The sequence below is a fragment of the Aquila chrysaetos genome, chromosome 5 (genome assembly GCF_900496995.4).
Source record: "Aquila chrysaetos chrysaetos chromosome 5, bAquChr1.4, whole genome shotgun sequence".
Lineage (NCBI taxonomy): Eukaryota > Metazoa > Chordata > Aves > Accipitriformes > Accipitridae > Aquila > Aquila chrysaetos.
In genome coordinates, this window is record NC_044008.1 from 60,429,655 (window position 1) to 60,442,315 (window position 12,661).

General features: G+C 40.9%; 1 long non-coding RNA gene across 9 annotated transcripts in view; it reads left to right on the forward strand.

Moving 5' to 3' along the window:
- The window catches only part of LOC115342099, a 35,049-nt gene extending 22,703 nt beyond the window's left edge, over window positions 1–12,346 (forward strand). For 4 of the 9 annotated variants that reach the window (XR_003923630.2, XR_003923631.1, XR_003923632.1 and 1 more), the window contains 2 exons: window positions 10,325–10,388; window positions 10,810–12,346. This is a non-coding gene — a long non-coding RNA (uncharacterized LOC115342099). Of the gene's footprint in view, window positions 1–8,722; window positions 9,014–9,044; window positions 9,083–10,324; window positions 10,389–10,809 lie in introns of all 9 variants that reach the window. The other 5 variants (XR_003923629.2, XR_003923626.1, XR_003923627.1 and 2 more) reach the window with 2 other exon arrangements.
- The last annotated feature ends 315 nt before the right edge of the window (window positions 12,347–12,661 follow it).

The window sequence follows — 12,661 nt, forward strand, 5'->3', positions numbered from 1 at the left end:
TTTTTTTGGTTTTGTTGGGTTTTTGTTCAGTTGGTTTGGTTTTGTTTGTTTTTTTGTTGAGGGAATAGAGGGCTCGAGATTTCAAGGAAGAAGCATGCTTGGCAGCAGTCCAGAGATTGTTTCAAGTGTACCATAGTCAAAAAAGAATAACTTGCAGAATGAGTGTTGTCAGGGCTGTCTTGACTGGTGATGACCAGGGAAGAGCATCTTTGGTGGGTGAGCACAGGGTCTTTGAGCATGGCTATTCCTAGGGAAGCTCCCTGCAGTCTGCACTGCGCTGGCAGCAAAAGTGTGTACTGAGCTGTCACAGAGAAGAACCTGGCAACTCCTTTGTCTGGCTCATCACTTCTAGTAGCTGAGCATTTACCACGTAGAGGTCGAAAAGCCGTGGAGAGAGACACATGGGTTGTTCCTGGGAAGTCATTTCTGAATTAGATTCAGCTCCTGCAAACCATGCAGTACAAGAAAGCTCCCCTTCTGGGGGTGGGGGATTTGATGGGTGCAGGGGAAACAGCTGCGTGGTATTGAGGGGTTCTCTGGGTGCCTACGGGGAGGAACAAGAGGATGGGAGTCCCACTGCAATAGTCCAGTCCCTAAGCTTGCTTCTCTCTGCGTGCAGAAGTAATGTGACAACCTGCAGCCCCTGGTGTGGCGTTCCCAGCATTAAATATCAAAGTTAGCCTTTTCCTTCTGTTTTCCAATTCTATAAATCCTGCATAAGTACTGCCATCTCTAGCCCTTGGGAGTACTGCTGTACTCCGTCTGCTGCTGCCACCTGACAGCAGTGTCAAGCCTGATTCATCTCTGAGTGAGACTTGTTCTAAAGGGATGAGCCTACATTTTTAAATTAGCTGTATTTTAACTGAACTGAAAGGTAGGCCAGAGCTGGAGCTGCCAACTCTCAACAAAAAGAAATTTTGTTTTGAGAGGAGTGCAGTAAAGAGTCCAGTCTTTTGTCTGGAGTGGATGCCATTTTCACTCCAACTGCTTTGCTGATAGAGGAACCTCTCAGGATCGAGTTCTCACTGATTTGGTTTAGGGACTAAACTTGAATGGGCAGAAATGTTTGGATAGAAGTTTCATATCAAAGCATCTGTTTTTTAAAATTAATGTGTTTGATGTTTCAGTAATGTTTGGGGGGAGAAACTGTAAAATCTTCAAAAATTGAAAGCATGTTTTGGTTTGCCTTTGCCACCTCATTTCATATTCAATAGTGTGAATGGTCTTGTTTGACTTTCAGATTTCAGATGTTATTATTTTCAATATTTTGAAGTGGTTCTTATTTTGGTAGTTCCAGCCAGGTGCTGCATTCAGAACAGCTCTGCTGGCCACGAGGAATTGCTGTTTGGTCACAGCTACTCTGAAGGGTTTCCTTCCCAGTGGGTGCTGCTGCTGGCTTGCAGGAGTTGCTGCCCCGGTGTTTGTGGGGGGTACGTGACAGCTGCCAGGGCCAGCCCTTTCCCCTGCCCCCAATGCAGGGCCACCCTTGCAACAGTGGTGCCTCGGATGCTGCAAACTGGTAGCTGGGCCAGTCTGTCTTCTCCTCTGTTTTGAAATGCAGACATCAAAGTGAAAGAAATGCTCTAATAAATTTGTTTTGAAGCTCCGAAAGAAAACTTTCCTTTTCCCATGTGTTTTCCATTTTGTTAGTTTTGCAATATCAACTTTTCATCCTGATTCAGTTTTTTTTTTTTTTTCCCCCCAAACAAAACAGAATTAGCATTTTCCTGGAACAGAAATCCCATTTTCACACATGCGTTTCCATTGATTTTTGTGGTGCTACTCACATAGATAAACAGCTACAGAGTGTTATTGAAATCACAACCATAAATTTTGTAATAGGTTAAAAGTGTCCTGTCAAACTGTGGATAATAAATTCTGGATATAATGAAATTGTTCATAACTTTTGGGGAAAAAAAAAGAGACTGCATTTCCCCCAGTGATTTACAACAGTTGTAATTTTTAAAGGGCCTAAAATAACTTTTCAATTTAAAATTATTTAAAATACTTCCCTGAAAAAACAGTGATGCTATGTTGGCCATACTGCTATCTAATTAAATATTTACTATATTTCTGTATCTGGTGGCTGAACAAGGAACTTGGAAGTGCTGATGCACACAGCTGTGAAACGGCATATCTTCCAGCTCTGCCGGCTGACAGCCCTGACCTTGGTGGGCTGACCCTCCGCCTCCCACACCCTCACTTTGCTCTGGCTACTCTCACCCTGGCACTGTCACTGCAAGCCTTTCATCCCTAAAGCTCTTCTGGCTTGCATGGATTTATTTCCAAAAATCTCTTTGACAGGTGAAAATGTCTTTCTTTGAAGTTCGCTGGAGAGGCAGATTCCCCTTTGGTCTGCAGTTTGCTGCACCAGAGCCTGTGCCTCTCTGTGTGCAAGTGTTTCTGTTTGCTCTATGAGCCTTTTGCCTCTGCTGTGCTCTAAATATTCCTCATTTAATGAAGCGAAGTTCTTTAATTACTATTTTTCTTTGTGGAATGGCTCATGGTCCCTTGGTCTTTTGATATTATCAGACTGAAAGGGGAAAAAAAAAGTCCTTTAAACAATTTTCTGACTCCCTCTAGAGGATTTCTTTCCAAGCCCAGAAATAGCTCCACAGTGGGAGAAGCCGAGCATTCAGTCACTGTGCCTGCACAGCCAGGTTTCAGTGCAGGTTACATCTTTTCCAGTACCCACAGACTGCTTTCTTCTGTCAGTTGCTGCTAATGTCTCCCAGATTTTATTCCCACTGTTCTTTAAATATAAATGCTCGCAGTCCATTTTTCCTTAGGCAGCGCAAGTCCAGTGTTCTCTGCTGAAGGACCCCACTGCAGTCATCATTGTCAGGAGAATGGTTGTTCCTGTGATGTGCTCGCTCCTCTGGACCAAACTTTATGAGCCTGTCGAGTAGAAGGCTTAATTTTAACACCTTTTGGATGCCTTCTCTCCTATTGCAACAGTGAAATTTAATGTCTGTCATGAATAGCAACTCATTTTCATGATGTCATGGATTTTTTCCCCTTCATATCGAGGGGTACGCATAATTTGCTTGTATTTCTGTCCTCTCCTATTGCTGTCCATTGTGTCATGCCACAGGTGATGAAAAGTGCCCTTGAAGTTGGGCAGAGTGGTGTGGCTTCTTTACAAAGGTCACAGGAAGAGTGGAGACCTTTCTATTAGAGCATACTAATGGGGTCCTTCTCTGAAAGGTGATAACATGGTGTCGGTGGTCTGTAAAGAAAAATGCTCCAGGGGACTCTGTGTGAAGGCTGTTTCCTCTACATGTTTAAATGACAAGGAATTTTTTCCTCATATTTCAAATGCATTATCTTATGTAACCATTCAGTACCACTATCTTATTTAACCATTTCAGATGCATTATCTTATTTAACTGGGGGAATATTGCTAGCAAAGTTGGAACAGGCAATCCTGGACTATTCTTAACTGCCACTTGTTAGTTCAAAATTCTTTCAGGATCTTCTTTAGCAAGCAGCTGTGGATAAGGGCTAATAGCTGGATTATCGCTGCACTAAATAATTCTCAACTTGATACAGGTTGCAGCCACCTCTAATTCACCCACTTGTTTCCTAAAGGACGTGTTAACCGGAACAATCACTTTAAAAGCAGTAGCTAATGATGGGCAATATAATTTGATTCTTTTAACATGCTTACAATCAAGAGAGAAGTAAATCATGGTGTAACCAACTCACACTACCACCAGTCCCTCGGACAAGGGGTCAGGTGTGGATGCATGCACACCCTCATCAATTCTGTACTCCACAATTCAGCTGGTTTCTTTGGAGAGCTGGGACCTGGATGATTTCATCTGTGGCAGTGGCTCCAGTATAAAGGTGACACTGGGTCCCCATTCTCGCCTGTCACACCCCTAGCATGTACTGCCGGGACATGGCAACCCCTGCCATGGTACCTATAGGTAGCAGGGTTATTTCAACCCCTTGACCAAAGTCCCTGCAAAAGCACAGTAAAAAGTACCGCAGGGCTGGGAAGGTCCGCAGGTGGTTTGCCTGGGGTGTTTCTGAAGGGCACAGCCTGTATCAGCAGCAGTAGGCACCAATGGTACGGCAGAAGCAGTTATTTATTGCTGGTCATGCACCCTGCCTACAGCTGCGTATTTCTCTGCCCTAATTGCAGCAAATTGTGATTGCAGTAATTTCAGATTTGGATCCTGCATCCTAAAAACAGTTTGGTTTTATGGTGTGTCACTTGTGATAGCAGAGAACCCCCAGAGCGCCAAGATGTAAATGAACTTTATTCATTTTTTCAGCGTGTGGCTAACACATGCCGGCATCCGCTGGCCCGTTGGTTGGCTGTGCCTGCTGTGCCTTGTGCAGGTCCAGCAATCCCCACTGAGAGCAGCGCTGTGGAGAAAGACTTGGGGGTGTTGGTTGACGAGAAGCTAAACGTGATCCGGCAATGTGCGTTTGCAGCCCGGAAAGCCAACCGTATCCTGGGCTGCATGAAAAGAAGCATGGCCAGCAGGTCAAGGGAGGGGATTCTGCCCCTCTACTCTGCTCTGGTGAGAACCCATCTGCAGTACTGCATTCAGCTCTGGGGCCCCCAACATAAGAAGGACATGGACCTGTTGGAGCGAGTCCAGAGGAGGCCCACGAAGATGATCAGAAAGCTGGAGCACCTCTCTTGTGAAGGCAGGCTGAAAGAGTTGGGCTTGTTCAGCCTGGAGAGGAGAAGACTCCGGGGAGACCTTATAGCAGCCTTCCAGTACCTAAAGGGCACCTACAAGAAAGCCCAAGAGGGACTTTATACAAGGGCATGTAGTGATAGAACAAGGGGCAATGGCTTTAAACTGAAAGAGGGTCGATCTAGATGAGATGTAAGAAAGAAGTTCTTTACTCTGAGGCTGGTGGGGCACTGGAACAGGTTGCCCAGAGAGGTTGTGGATGCCCCATCCCTGGAAGTGTTCAAGGCGAGGTTGGATGGGGCTTTGAGCAACCTGGTCTAGTGGAAGGTGTCCCTGCCCATGGCAGGGGGCTTGGAACTAGATGATCTTTAAGGTCCCTTCCAACCCAAACCGTTCTATGATTCATTCAATGGTTTGTTCCCCAGCTCCCTGCCTGGGATGGGTGGGCTGGGAAGGGGAGGCCCAATGGGACAGAGGCCATTGGGTGCAGCCGTTGGGTGCTGCTGTGATGGTGGGGGGGCAGCGCTGGGGTTCCTCTTTTTCTACCCCAAATCCTGCCAGTCTGAGGTTTTCCCGAGGGTGATGCAGGGCCCAAAGGGGCTGGGGCTGCAGCGGCCCCTTCTGCGGGCAGCTACTGATTTACCGTGTAGCTGGTCCTGGGCTCACATGCCTGTTTACTTCCCAGGAGCCGTCGTGGTTTGTGCTGTGCTTTATTCATGGTGCCGAGCACGTAGAAACAGATAGAAGTGTTAGAATTATCCATAAAGGGGATGCTGAACTGCTTAGCTACATATACAATTCCCTACCAAATTAAAAAGCTGAATACCAAAAAAAGAATTGAAGGGGCTATCATTATACTACTGAAGCTAGTGGCATTAGATATATTCTTTTCAGTGTTTCCTAATACTTTTTTAAAAGGTGTTTTAAGTGCCGAGAAACCATGTAGCTTCTGTGTGCTTATAAAAATATATTTATATCCTATCAGTTATAGGTTAAGGGTTGTTACTCTGTCACGTCATGAGGGGCCTAAAGGAACATAATGTTCACGTATTTAGGGAAGTGGCAAGCCGAAATAGCTCTTCTGCAGCTCTTAAAGTAGCAATCTGGTGTGAATGCTTGAGCTTTTCTGCCACCAAGCGAGGCAGAGCGCAAAGTGATGAGTGACTGGCCCATCTTTTCCCCACAGTCATCGTCTCTTGTGACTAATGTTGCTTTAAAATTTCATTTTCTTCCTTGCATTTTCTACCTGTTTCTTCAAATAATTCTCTCGTTTCAAAGCTTGTCATTTGTTTCACTGGAAGTATTTGGTTATGCCCCAAACCACAGGCGTTTGCTTAGTGATAGTGCATTAGTCTGCTGTTGATGGAAATGACAACTTACATCAACACTCCTCTTCTTGCTTAAATCAAGACTTCATCAAGAATGATGTTGTCAGATGCGTTACTTGGAGTTCAGCATGTGTCTGAAAGCGAGCGAGCAGGACGGGGAGCACCGGTGCGTGGCCGTATGCTGCTGGTGCAGGCTAGCAAGGGCAGTTGAGGAGGGGGAACGCGTCTACAACTGCTGTTACCAACCTGAGGAAAGCTCGTGAATTTATTCCAGTCTGAGCTCACGTTCTTCCATAGCGTATCACTCTTTCACCTTCAACAGGAGCGGGCACAGAAGAGATTTGTTGTTTCTGTTTGTACAGAGGACTCTGCCTGGTGGTTAATTGTATGTGTGCCTGTGGGAAGCCGTTGCTTGTGTTAAGTCATGCTGCATAAACCACCTTTTTCCCTTTGATTGTTTGCTGAGCAATGGCTTGTTAGAGAAGACCAAAAAACTTTATGTTCTTGCCCCAAAATTGAATGAACTGGAATACATCTGTGGCCTTTTCACACAGTTTCTGTGTACCTTTTTATGGAATATATATTTTAAATATTTAGCCATTATAGAAAATTTTACAGAAATAAAAATAATGCTAGGCTTTGCCTCCTATATAGCAATAAAACTTTTAAATTGTCTTCACAATATTCTACCTGAATAAACTGTTACACCACTATTCATACCAGAAGGCAATGCAAGATAAACCTGTTAGAGGCCATCTATTACCTGAAACCTTTCGTTGTTTACATATACTGTTCCTAGCATGGTAGAAGTTGTAGGGCTGCTGCTAACTGAGGCATAAGGAACATTTGGAAAGAGCAGAAGGCACCTGCAGATGCCACCAAAGTTTATAATATTTCTATTCTGTTGGCAGTTTACTTGAGTGTAGCACTTATAAATGTTTTCTGTTGATACAGAGGAGGGGAAATACCTTTTTTTCTTTACACATTTAGGAAATCAGTCCATATGATAGCTAAGCCTTTGAGTTCCCAGCTGACAGCATTTAGTCTGTTAGCATCTTTTGGGGGACGGTAACTGCCATTTCAGTGGATGAAAGGCCTTTCTGGTGAGCCTACGGGCAAGAGGATGCAATGTCAAGTCACAGCTGATGGGCCTTCTGCTCCTGCACGAATTGCTATTCTGGGGAGGTTTGGAGGAAATTTTAAAGAAGACAGCTGAGTACAAATCAATATTTTTCTTGACAGCCCTGGTCCTCTTCCTCTCTTTCCAATTTACATCTGTCCTCCAGAGATGACAAATCACAGTGTAGGAACCAGAGAGGCTTTCCATCTTCTGGATTACAGTGTGGGTTTGGGGATGGGGTTTTTTTGTAATTCCACAGGCAAAATTGATTAATCGGTATACTTTCTCCACTGTAAACCCTTTGAGATCCCTTAGATTTTCAGATTCTCCCATTGCTTGAATAGGAGTGTAGCTGTAATTCTTTTCCCCCTGTTCTCAGTTTAATTTTTAGTCATTAAGATTGCTCATCTAAATTCTGAAATTAGAAAACTTTATGCTATTGAAAGCACTGCATGAAAGTCTCTGTAAACCCTCACTTGTTGGAGAACTGATCATGTGAGGAAAGCTCTTTGTCATCAAAGGTCAAATTTATTTTCTTTTGTGGTTTCAGCCTTGCTCCAAACATGATTTCTTGTGTGGATGCTGTTCTGTAAATAAGATTCTGTAACTTTTTCAGCTAAAACTTTATTTATTACATACATGTTGAGGTATTGTGAAGCCTCACGAAAGACAAGAGAAAGCCAGAAGTTTATTTGCATTCTTTCAGCAAAAAATCACACACCCTTTTTAGCAAATAAATGTGTAACATTTTAATTTGATTTTATAACGGTTAGTTTTGTTTGCAGCTCTGCTTCCTAGCTTTTGGTTCCTGATTAACCATGAAGGCTTTAACTGTGAAATTCTTATTATTACATTGTCTGTCTCTCAGAAAAACATAGACTTAGGAAACAATTTGAAGTATTTTAGGTTGAGCAGTTACTGCAACATATCCTTACTGTTAAGCTTCAAGGTTCGATATTGTCTTTGATGTTTTTTCCTTTGTGTGTCTTTTTGATTTTGGAGACTTACTGGAGTGCAATTTTTAAGCGATGTAGATAGTAACGTAGCCATTGTAATGATCACATCATAGAAGCGGTTGTACAAATGCATGCTGCTATTTCACTAGTCCTGTTCTGCTGTGCAAGTTATTTAATGGCCAAGGTGGAAACTTGCATAGCTCCTTTATCTAGCAGTAGAAGATCAGATCTCATTTTTATATTACCTTTCATGTATTTTTTTTCCAAAGCTGCTCTTCTGTATTGCTCAGGAGGGACCAGTAAGATTTTCTGTACTCATGCAGTGTCATACAGGCAAATTGCGACTAGCTTTATTTCTAACTCGCTCTGAAATTGTTAGGATGAACTGATCATGCAAGGTAGAAGTCAATCCCCCCAAAATAAACCTCTGAACTTTTGTGAACACTTGAACACTTTCAAATATGTACCTGGGGGATCACGAGGGCGGTGTGGCATGGGGAAAGGAGATGCATCACGTTCTCTAGAAGGTCAATAATAAGGCTTTACAGCATTTCATTGGAGGTGGTTAGACTGTATTGAGTCACTAGATAGGATGCTTCAATATAGTATCTTTATTAAGGTGCTACGTGGGAAAATAATTCATTTTCTCTCTGTTTTTAGAAGTTCTCATCCTCTAAAGGGAATTCCAGCTTTGGAAGGGAATCTGTGTTTCAGAAAAAATCCGTACAAGTTTCAGAGGACTCACTGCAAAAAAAAGAAACCTAGCTGTAAAAAAGAGGCCACTCTCTTCTGTTCTTTCACAATAGAGCTGTGCAGCTTTCCTTTACCAGAACTGCTTATGACATGGCAACTTCTATTCAAAGCAGAAGATTATAAAGTACAGAGAACAGCAAATTCAAGCCTATGTATCAAATTGAGATCACGTTGTTTGTGTTTGTGCTGAGTGACTGAGTATGTTTCTAAAAATTTTTCTTTCTTTTAGCATTGCAGCATAATTTCAGGAATGCTAAACATGTAAAGGTAATTTTAAGGAGGGGACTTTGGAACATGGATGTATTTATTTCTCATTAACTACTTGCCCTTTTGGTGCTACTGTGTATATGATAAGCCAAATTATGCTGCTCTTGAAACTATTAGGAAGCTTGCCCGTTGATTTTTATGGGACCGATGTCAAGGGAGACAAAAGGGAATCCTAACAGGTTCCCAGTATGGAAAGACTTGCATGAATTTCATTTTAAAATTTGCAAGGTGGAACCTTTCATAAAGACATTTATTCCTAGTGAAGAGGATTAATTTCACCAAGTGGCAGTTCTTATAATACGTCACTTAGTTTTGATATGTCACACTATTCCAGTGCTAAGATTTTAATGATGATGTAGGAAAAACAATCATAACGTTCTTTTCTGATTTCATGTTTTTCAAACATAATAATGTGGTTTCCATGTTTTTCAAAAGTTTGTGATGTGCTGTGAATTTTATGACATTTTATTGTAGTTGTTAGCGATGACCAGCTTGGTTCAGTATTTCAGAATAGCTCTGAGTGGAGGAACTTTGCTGCTTCTGAGGTGCAAGTAATTTTAAAGAATGCATGGTACTTTTTTGTAGTTGAACGGTACTCTTCAAAAGTTGTACTTTCTTAGTTGTGCTGTGCTGTTCAAAAATACTAAGTCTAATGGCAAAAGAATATACTGTGTACATGTAGGGCCACTGGCCTTGTATGAGGCTTTAATTCATATTCAAAGTTTTGCACCTGTGGAAGTTTGTACATATATTTCTTGTATTTCAGCATGCAGACGGGGTAGCTATTTAGAATCTACCTGCTGTAATTTTTTTTCCAAGAAAAAAGGTAAGAAAGCAAAGTGTAAATTAGAATGTTCATCTGAAAGTGTTCATTTGCAGATTGGATTTTGACATTTTTAAACTTGAAAAAGCCTGTATTCTCCCCGACATGGTGCATCTAGAAAAGAAGCAAATTTATGAGTTGTGAATATTATAAAGAATATGTTCACAAACAAACTGGTTTTTTTTCTTGCCCTGGTTTGATTGCTTCTTTACTAAAAATAGTAGCCTTAACTTTGAGTTTCCAGGCCTTTCTAGGCAAAATGTTTGGATTGAAGTTGTCTTCTTCCACCCCAGTTTTTTTACAGTAGTTTGTCTTAATTTGAACCTAAAAAATTCAGTGCGATAATACGGTGATGAATATTATCATTTCAATGAGCTGGAAGTCCTGATGCGATTAAAGTTAGTTTTTGTATTTGACAGATGATGGTGCATCATCCCTCCTCATCTACTGAGACTTCAGCTGCAGTTGGTGCTATAGTCCATGGTAAGAACTTTTCCCTTGCACAGCAACGATCCGCAGTTCAGCTGCATGCGAAGCAATAGGACCTTTTTCAAGCCAATAAGCTCTTGAGGAAGGCATCCCATGCACATTTCCCATGCTCATTAAGGCATAAAAACTGTGGCTTTCAAGAGCGGCATGGAAAAAACTCCATTTCACTGCAGAGACAGAGTGAACTGGAGAATTCACTGCATTATTCATCCATTCAAGAAAGCAGGGTTGCTATCTAGTATGGCAAAAGGAATGAATTTTCTGTGAGTATGAAGATTATAATTATTCTAGCAAAAGTGCATTTATACTAAAGTTTGTGCTATTTGTGATGTTGACTGAAAAGTGAGCGTAGCGAATGTACCTCTGACATTTGCATGAACGCACAGCTTAAAAGCTATTTAATACTCTTTTGCAGCATCTCAAACAACTCCCTCTAGGACAGAAGCAGTTAAAGAAGAGGACACCCTGAAGAACCTCATGGACACTCTGCAGCAAATAATGCGAAATGTGCCCACTCAGGGCACACCAGCTCAGCATTCAGCCGTTACACCTGCTCTTAACGATACCCTTGATGCACTTTGGTTAAAGTATACAGGAAACATACTAAAAAGCAAAAAAACCTAGAAAACGTCGCAATGACAAGAAAAACTACTCCATCTGCAACACCGTCAGTTCTGATACCTCAAACTGACCCAGATATTTCTGTTGTTTTATGTGTTTATGAGTCTACTCAGCTGACAGCAGCACTGAAAGAGCTAGCCTTAATATTTCAAACTGCTGCTACAAAAAAGAAAAATAAGACCCTTGATCAGTTAATGAATGGATTTAGTGAAATCTTTGAAGAATGTTTTAAAAAAAGGAATGCTCAATATCGCAATTAAGTTTGAAAACACAGAACCTACCAGCAAAAAGACGAAAAAGGTTGCATGAGTCTAAGAAGGTGGAACATCAAGCTCTAGGCAGAGTCAACTTAGGAATGATTGAAACGTTACAGACAGCAGTAGAGAGTGCACCTGAGAGCATTAAACAAACCACATCTCTGTGGGCATGTTGAATTGGCTGGAATCTAGACAGCAAAAGCTCAAGCACGAGAAAAGCAGTAGAATTTGTAAGAACAACTGTATAATTTTTCTAATGTTTCCTCTGCTCCTCTGTCTCTATCTCTCTGTCCACGAGGTCTAGGAGAGAGCTCAACTGAAACCAGGAAAATAAGATCTTTGATTAACCTGCTTTATGATTTTAGTCATCAATTAAATACATATATTGATAGTTATGTTGAGAAAAATATTCCAGCTTTTAAGAATGCTGAAAACACTCTAAAAAATAGTTAAATACTGATATCTGGAATACTGTCATTGTCTTTCCTTGAGGTTTAAAAAATTGATTTTCAGTTTTGTCAGTCACCCAAACCAGATATAACTGTATTTATTCCAGTAATTAAAAGTTACCATTTTAAAATGTTTTTACTCACGTTTGTTATATGACAGTGATAAATTGGACTGTAGTGAAATAGAGTAATGCTCATTTGGCTTTTCCAAACTTTACTGTGTTTAATATGGGCATATAAGAGATGACAACTCAAGTCACTCATATTTTTTGAATACGCTTGATGTTCTACACTAATGGCACAACAATAAATTGGCTCCAACGATTTCTCCTTTTTTTTTTTTTTTTTTTGTGGACATATTCCAATTTCAGCATTGGAAAATATATTCTTACTTAAAAATAGCACCATGCAATATTTACATTTTCTGCTGCTAGTTGCCAGATTTTTGGAGCTCTGTATTGTTTCTATTTTCCTCCTGTTTATTTGGATTTTCTTTTGGGTTTAGTTAAATTCTTAGAAGGCTTCTGTCAAATATTGTTCTTTCTTGAAACATAGTGTTCTGCATGGGTTGAAAGCTGAAAATGGAAGTTTTGGGGGTTTTGGCATAAAGATGCTTTTAAACTAAGTATGTTCACTTGTATGTCCTTTAGTTCAGTATCCATGACATACTTCTTTATTGCTTTTTCCATTAAAAATGGGGTTATACCATGATGATACAAGGTTTATATTCAGAGAAGTACAACGTGCATGTTCTTGGTAAAGAAAATGATTACATTTAATTTTAAAACTTATTTCTAACTTTCTAATACAGTCATTATTTCATAAATTTGGCATATTCAGTTAAAATATTTTCTTAAAACTTTTTTTCTTCTGCCTGATGAAAATTAAAAGAAATAGGCTGTTGGCTTTAAACCATTGACCTTTAATGTATGCAAAAGTA